This window comes from Pan paniscus, chromosome 8 (assembly GCF_029289425.2).
Source record: "Pan paniscus chromosome 8, NHGRI_mPanPan1-v2.0_pri, whole genome shotgun sequence".
Lineage (NCBI taxonomy): Eukaryota > Metazoa > Chordata > Mammalia > Primates > Hominidae > Pan > Pan paniscus.
The window spans coordinates 131,051,407-131,059,695 of NC_073257.2; positions in this window are offsets into that span (position 1 = coordinate 131,051,407).

The window sequence follows — 8,289 nt, forward strand, 5'->3', positions numbered from 1 at the left end:
CAGCTCCCTCACCTCTCGAATGGACTATCTGGGGCGTTTACCTCCCAGGGTCTTCCCACAGATCCAGTCCTGGTCACCATGGAGGTAACTTAACACACCCTTCACTGGCTGCCTTCCCTGTGTTAGTTCCCCTCCCTTATCTCCATTCCCAAATAAGCTACTTGCATTTGAATCCTTATCTCCAGGTTTAGGGACACCCACACTGAGACAGAGCACAACAAAAACTGTAATACGAAATGCTCCCCACAGGCTGATTATAGGACTTAGGTGGAAATATTTATTCAGGCCAGGAGCACTCATCATGAGAACCAGACTAACAAGTGTGGGATGGTCTTTTTCAGTCTCATCAGTCTCTCTCTGTAACGGTATGTGGAACTTTATCTGGGGACATTGCAAAAGTCCAAGCATGAGGACTGCCCCTGTCTGACAGCTTCCCTTTCCCCCCGCCTGCTTTTAACTGGCCTCTCGCTCTCACTCTTGCCTCCTTTCAGTCCATTCTCTGCCCAGCATCAACAGTGATGCTTCTTAAAACACCAACCACTGTTTCATCTCGTACTTAAAGCTCTTCCATGGCTTTCCATCTCATTAGAGGAAAACACAAATTTGTACAAGGCCCTACGTGGCTTGTGCCCCTGCAGGTCTGCATGCCTGCCTCCTTTCAGACATCTCCTTTTGGGCTCCTCTGGACCCCATCCCTGTGTTAGCCATACTGGTCTACTTCCATCTCCCCAGAAGCTACCCCTCACCTGGGCACATGCGGTCCTCTTGATTGACATGCTGTTACCCTCCACACATATCTGACTAGCTCTTCTTGATTATTTAGTTCCTGGCTTTGATGGCATCCTCCCCAAGAAGACTTCCCCAATGACTGTGAATGTCTCTGTCTTGGCCCTTGTTTCCTTTTACTGGAAACTTAAAATTGCAATTACTTTATCTATTTACTGGGTATTGGTTGGGTTCCTCCCTAGAACAGAAGCCCGACAGGGCAAGGATCATGCCCATCTTGCTCACTGCTATATCCCCAGCACTTAGCACAGTGCTTGGCACATGGCAGACTCCTAGAAAATTCAGATGAATCTGGTGGAAGGCCCAGCTAAATTCTCACTGTGCAGCCACTTCTGACACCCCCAGCTGACACATCCTTTCCCTGAATGCCTGTGGCAATTATCATCAACATCATTCTTTTGGTGGTTAATCCTCTGTGTTTTATCACAAAACTACTGTTGCCTTGAATTATATATATATATATATATAAATTTTTTTTTTTTGAGATGGAGTCTTGCTCTGTTGCCCAGGCTGGGGTACAATGGCGCGATCTCAGCTCGCTGCAACCTCTGCCTCCCGGATTCAAGTGATTCTCCTGCCTCAGCCTCCCGAGTAGCTGGGATTACAGGCATGCACTACCACACCCAGCTAATTTTGTATTTTAATAGAGATGGGGTTTTGCCATGTTTGTCAGGCTGGTCTTGAACTCCTGACCTCAGGTGATCTGCCCACCTCGGCCTCCCAAAGTGCTGGGATTAGAGGTGTGAGGCACCGTGCCTGGCCGAACTATTTTTAAATCATGGTTTGTTTCTTCAAAATCTTTGATGCCTATCCTAGTTTGCAGATTAAATAACTAATTCACTTTTTTTGTTTTTTGAGACAGAGTTTCGCTTTTATCACCAAGGCTGGAGTGCAGTGGCACAACCTTGGCTCACTGCAACCTCTGCCTCCGGGGTTCAAGCAATTCTCCTGCCTCAGCCTCCCGAGTAGCTCGGATTACAGGCACCCACCGCCATGCCCGGCTAATTTTTTTGTATTTTTAGTAGAGACAGGTTTTGCCATGTTGGCCAGGCTGATCATGAACTCCTGACCTGAGGTGATTGCGGCCACCCAAAGTGCTGGGATTACAAGTGTGAGCCACTGTGCCCAGCCCTAATTTGCTTTTTAAAGCCCCACAATATTTGACAGTGTATTTTTTAAGAACAAGTATATTCTCTTATATGATAACACTATTACAATGCTCAAAACCAGGAATTTTAACATTGATATACTGTTATCTAATGCACAGTCCATATTCAAATTTAATCAAATGTCCCAACAATATCCTTCATAGTAGCCACTCACCTCCCTACCATGATCTAATGCAGTATCACACATGGCATATTTAGTGGTCTTGTCTCTAGTTTTGTTTTTTTTTTTTTTTTTTTTTTTGAGACAAGGTCCTGCTCTCTCACCCAGGCTAGAGTGCAGTGGTGCAATCACAGCTCTCTGCAGCCTTGACCTCTGGGGCTCAAGCAATCCTCCTACCTCAGCCTCTTACGTAGCTGGGACTACAGGCCCGTGCCACCATGCCTAGCTAATTTTTGTATTTTTGGAGAGATGGGGTTTCAACACGTTGCCCAGCTGGTTCTCAATCTCTTGGGTTCAAGTGATCTGCCTGCCTTGGCCTCCCAAAGTGCTGAGACTACAGGTGTGAGCCACTGGGCCTGGCCTCTTTAGTTTCTTTTAATCTGGAACAGTTCCTCAGTCATTCTTTATGTTTCTTGACCTTGACATTTCTGAGGAACACAGTCTGGCTCTTTTGTGGAACATCTCCTATTTGGTTGGTCTGATATTTCCTCCGATTAGATTCGGGTTAAACATTTTTGGCAGGAATACCACTGAAGTGTTGTTTCATAATTTACTTAACCAATCTGTTATTCTTGGAAATTTGTGTTGTTTCAACTTTTTCTTCATTTTATAATCAATAATGTAATCTGTATACATCCTTGTAGCCAAATCTTTGTACACGTTCTTATCTAATTTTTTAGGGTGTTTTTCTAGAATTGGAACTGCTATGACTAAGGGCTAGGTGTTTTTTTTTTGTTGTTGTTGTTGTTTGTTAGTTTGTTTGAGATGGAGTCTCACTCTGTTGCCCAGGCTGGAGTGCAGTGGCGCTATCTTGGATCACTGCAATCTCTGCCTCCCAGGTTCAAGCGATTCTCCTGCCTCAGCCTCCTGAGCAGCTGGGACTACAGGCGTGTGCCACCACACCCGGCTAATTTTTGTATTTTTAGCAGAGACAGGGTTTCACCATATCGGTCAGGCTGGTCTTGAACTCCTGACCTCGTGATCTGCCCACCTTGGCCTCCCAAAGTGCTGGGATTACAGGCGTGAGCCACCATGCCCGGCCCCTAGGTGCGTTTTTATGATTTTTGTTATGTATTGCCAAACTACCTTTAAGAAAGGCTGTGCCAGTTTACACTCCCTCCACAGTGAGTGAAGGTAGCAATTTCTAGGAGATTTTTGCCAACACTGGATCCAAACAGTTTAAAATACCCTTCTTACAGCAGTCTGTACTTCTCATGTTGATCTGTCTTCTATTCCGGCTTCTTGTGTGTGTAACTTGTTGGCCCTAAATACCTACAAGCTGTTTAAAAAAGGGCTTGCATGTCTGACTCATCTTTGTGGTGCCCAACTATGCTTCCTACTTAATAGTCACTCAATAAATGTCAAAGGAAGGAAGTCACACGTGTTTGAACAATGCGACCTTATTTTGTCAGGTTCTGTTTCGACATGCTGGGATACTCTCTTAGTTCCGGCTACTATAACAAGTACCATAGACTGGGTGGCTTATAAACAACAGAAATTTCTTTCACGCAGTTCTAGAGGCTGGAGGTTTGAGATCAGGGAGCCAGCATGATGAGGTTCTGATGAGGGCCGTCTTCTGGGTTGCCCGCTGCTGACTTCTCGTTGTATCTTCACATGGTGGGGAGAGGGTGGAAGAGCTCTCTGAAGTCCCTTTTATAAGAGCACTAGTCCCATTCATGAAGGCTCTACGTTCATGACTTAATTCCCTCTCAAAGGTCCCACCTCCTAATACCATCACATTAGGGATTAGAATTTCAATCTGAATTTTGGGGGAACATATTCAGTTCATTGCAGCTACCAAAAAAGTTACTAATGTTGGTAACAAAAGTCCAACAACCAGAGCCCCTACTTGCCCGGACTAGCAAGATTCATTCTCGGGACCTCTCAGGAGCCCCAGAGAAACTTTCCATTTTGTTTATATGGATCCTGGGCAGGCTCTTCACCTTAGGTATCCAGCTCACTGCAGACACCTGCTTCTCCGGTCCCCTCCAGCCCTAGCTCCAGGGGCTTCTCTGGGCTGCTGCTGCTCTCCTTGTACTTACCTCTGGGTCCCGGGAGGATCACATGCCTTTCTCTCAATTCTCCAATCCCAGCTAGGACAGGCAGTCCTTTTAAACTGAAGCCTTAGAAACAACAGACAGAAATTAAAATTACAATGCCGATAAGGCAAACATAAAGCAGGATGTGAGCTAAAAATTCTATCACCTTTTTAGCCCCATACGGACCTCCTTAGGGACTGTTTTTCTCCTTTGAAATACTCCTTCCTCCCTCCTGTGATGCAGGATCTGCTAACTTGGGAGGATACCATGTAGAGCACCCTTGATCTTGCCTCTTTTTCCCCATCCTGGCCCTCCTGGGGTATTAAGAGATGGAGCCTTCAGAGTGACTGGGTCATTAGAATGGAGTCCTCCTGAATAGGATTAGCACCTTGATAAAAGAGGCCTGAGGGAGCTCTTTTGCTTCTTCTGTGATGTGAGGACGTAGCAACAAGGCACCATCCATGAAGCAGTGAGCTCTCACCAGACACCATATCTGCTGGTGCCCTGATCTTGCATTTTCCAGCCTCCAGAACTACGAGCAATCCATTTCTATTGTTTATAAGTTACCCAGTCTAAGATGCTTTGTTGTAGCAACCCTAAAGGACTGGGACACACATTAACCAGTGTCTCCCCAGGCTGACCTGCCTGCCACCTCCCCCAAACAGAGGTCACATTCAGCCTGGACTGGAGGGGTCTGATTGGTATCCTGGAGCACACGAAGCTTCCGGAGCTTGCAGCTTGCTTTCGCCATTTGGCTGCAGCTCTCCAGAGTTCATGCTAGGTGGCATCCTCTCTCCATGGAGGAGACTAGGACAGCTGCTTGGAGTGAGTGCTCCAACTGTATCTAACTGCTCCTGCACAAACTCATTTCTATAGCACATCAACTCACAGCTTTGCTCTAAGATGCCACTACAGGAGGACTTGAGCTGCTCCAAACCAACTGGGCAGATTAGATATTATATTCTATTTTATGTAATTGTAAAAAAAAAATCATTCTGTGCAATGCATTACATTTAGCATATAACTGGCTAGCTGAGATTTCAATGAGGGAGAAAATATATCCTCCTTTTATCGGGGCCATGAAATATACACATGCATATATAATGGCCTATCTTAGGTCAGTAAATGCTTTATTCCGAGGCTTCAAAAATAATTGGACTCAGAGTTTTTGGAGCAAGAAAAAGTTTATGTGGCTGGGCGCAGTGGCTCACGTTTGTAATCCCCGCACTTTGGGAGGCCGAGGTGGGTGGATCACCTAAGTTCAGGAGTTCGAGACCAGCCTGGCTAACATGATGTAACCCCATCTCTACTAAAAATACAAAAAATTAGCCAGGTGTGGTGGAGGGCGCCTGTAATCCCAGCTACTCAGGAGGCTGAGGCAGGAGAATCGCTTGAACCTGGGAGGCAAATGTTGCAGTGAGCCGAGATCGTGCCACTGCACTCCAGGCTGGGTGACAAGAGTGAGACTCCATCTCAAAAAAAAAAAAATACATAAATAAAAGAAAGTTTATGCTATCGCAGCAGGAGGGTTGAAACCCTGTGAGCCCACTTCACCTGAGTCATCTGGTTATAAGGGCTCCTAATGTTGCATTTAATTCAGCCTGCCTCCTCCTCCTCTCTTAAGAAGGAGTTCTACCATTGATAAGATCGTATCTATATGTCCAATATAGGCTACCATGCAAAACAATTGACTAGCTTTAGGCATATCATCACCTGATAGATGCTGGTCATAAAGAGACCACAAGTGATGGTCTGGATTCTTTCCTTACCTATATTAACAAGAAATCATTGGCTTTTAAGTAAATTACTGGAAAAGGGGCCGGGCACAGTGGCTCATGCCTGTAATCCCAGCACTATGGGAGGCCGAGGTGTGCGGATCACCTGAGGTCGGGAGTTCAATACTAGCCTGTCCAATATGGTGAAATCCCATCTCTACTAAAAATACAAAAAATTAGCTGGGCGTGGTGGCAGGCGCCTGTAATCCCAGCTACTCAGGAGGCTGAGGCAGGAGAATCACTTGAACCTGGGAGACAGTGAACCAAGATGGTGCCATTGCACTTTAGTCTGGGCAACAAGAGCAAAACTCCATCTCAAAAAATATATATAAAAATAAGTAAAAATTACTGGAGAAGAGGTTATTTTTCCTTCACCTACTCTGAAAGTACAGAATTAATTTTTATATTTTTACTGTGTAATTTTCTTGCCAATTTGAACATTTTTCCTCCATCTAAATCTATTGATTGTTTCATCACTGAACCAAACAAAAAAGTGCCCAACTTTCTGTGTGCCATTTTTGGGTTAAACATCTCATGTTTTACTCAGTCTGAAAATGGAATCGAAGTTGGTTTGCCTAGTTTCCTTTAAAATTCTGGGACCAATTTAACTACTGGGTTGATTATAGGAGATGCCAGGTTTGAGGTCAGAGGTACCATCAGAGAGCTGGAAGTTCCAGGGACTGACAGTCTGCCCTTGACTTTCTGTAACACGTTGACCTCTGACAGGAGACCAATCTCCCCTAATTTTTTCCCTTTTAAAATCTGACCTGGCAGAGATGTGGGAATTTTGATAGTTACCTAGTATAGCAAAACTTAGCAGCCAGGAGGCCCAGGTGGGGCTGAGTCATGCCATATGGGGTATAAGTCAATAAATATGGCCAAATGCTCCCTGTGTCAGGCATGTACTAGGTTCAATAGAGAAGAGAATCAAAAGATGAAAAAAGACACATTTTAGGCCTTTGAGTAGGGAAAGCAGACACCTAAATAGCCTCACCATCCACTTAATCAGTTGGCCTTGGGCAGCAGACCTCCTAATTCTCTGAGGCTCAGTTTCCTCTGTATACAATGGAGGCAACAACGTCTTTCGAAAGTACCTGCCTTGGAGAATTGGATGAGGTTCTAGGTATAGTAATGGGATGGGTACTGGAGAAAGGTGCACGGACTGAAAAGCTGTCACATTAAAAACTTTGTAACACATCTACTGTGGGAACCCTCCTAACTGAACATGGCACCAGGGAAGGAGGACTTTCCTTTTCATTAAAGAAGACTGTGTTAAATTGCTGTAGTGATGGGAGTTTGGCAACCACATGTGGCTGAGACAATCAGCAGGTGTGTGCATTTCAGCAAGAATCTTCTTTTCTGAACTTGCAGTTGAGAATTGATGCAAGACAAATGATCCCACAAAATCTTGTGACCAAGCTAGGTGGTTAGATGTGTATAGGTAATAACCACCTGGCAAAACCAATCGATTCATTAAGATTGGCCAGTTCATCTGGAAACCAAAGGCTGCAAAGACACCACGTGTTGCTTGGAGATTGGTTTTCTCAAGCATGAGACTTCTACTACTCCTCACATTTCACAAATATTATTGGTTAGGATGAATTAAAGTTTTCAAAGTGAGCTGACTTTAAAGAAAAATATTGGCCGGGCATGGTGGCTCACACCTGTAATCCCAGCATTTTGGGAGGCCGAGGTGGGTGGATCACTTGAGGTCAGGAGTTCAAGACCAGCCTGGTCAACATGGTGAAACCCCACCTCTACTAAAAATACAAAAATTAGCCAGGTGTGGTGGTGCGCACCTGTAATCCCAGCTACTCGGGAGGCTGAGGCAGGAGAATCGCTTGAACCCAGGAGGCAAAGTTTGCAGTGAGCCGAGATCATGCCACTGCACTGTAGCCTGGGCAACGGAGCGAGACTCCATCTCAAAAAAAAAAAAAAAAAAGAAAAATATGAAGTCACTAGAAGAGCAATAGGCAGTTTACAACATGTTAAAACTTTTTTTTTTTTTTTTTTTTGAAACAGAGTCTCGCTCTGTCGCCCAGGCTGGAGCACAGCGGCACCATCTTGGCTCACTGCAACTTCTGCCTCACGGGTTCAAGTGATTCTCGTGCCTCAGCCTTCTGAGTAGCTGGGACTACAGGCGCACGCTGCCATACCTGGTTAGTTTTTGTATTTTTTAGCAGAGACGGGTTTCACCATGTTGGCCAGGCTGTTCTCGACCTCCTGACCTCAGGTAATCCGCCCACCTTGGCCTCCCAAAGTGCTGGGATTACAGACGTGAACCACTGTGCCCTGCCCATAGTAAAACTTTTAATGTCCAATTGATAACCACTGAGGTCCATTGATGAAGGGAATTCAGA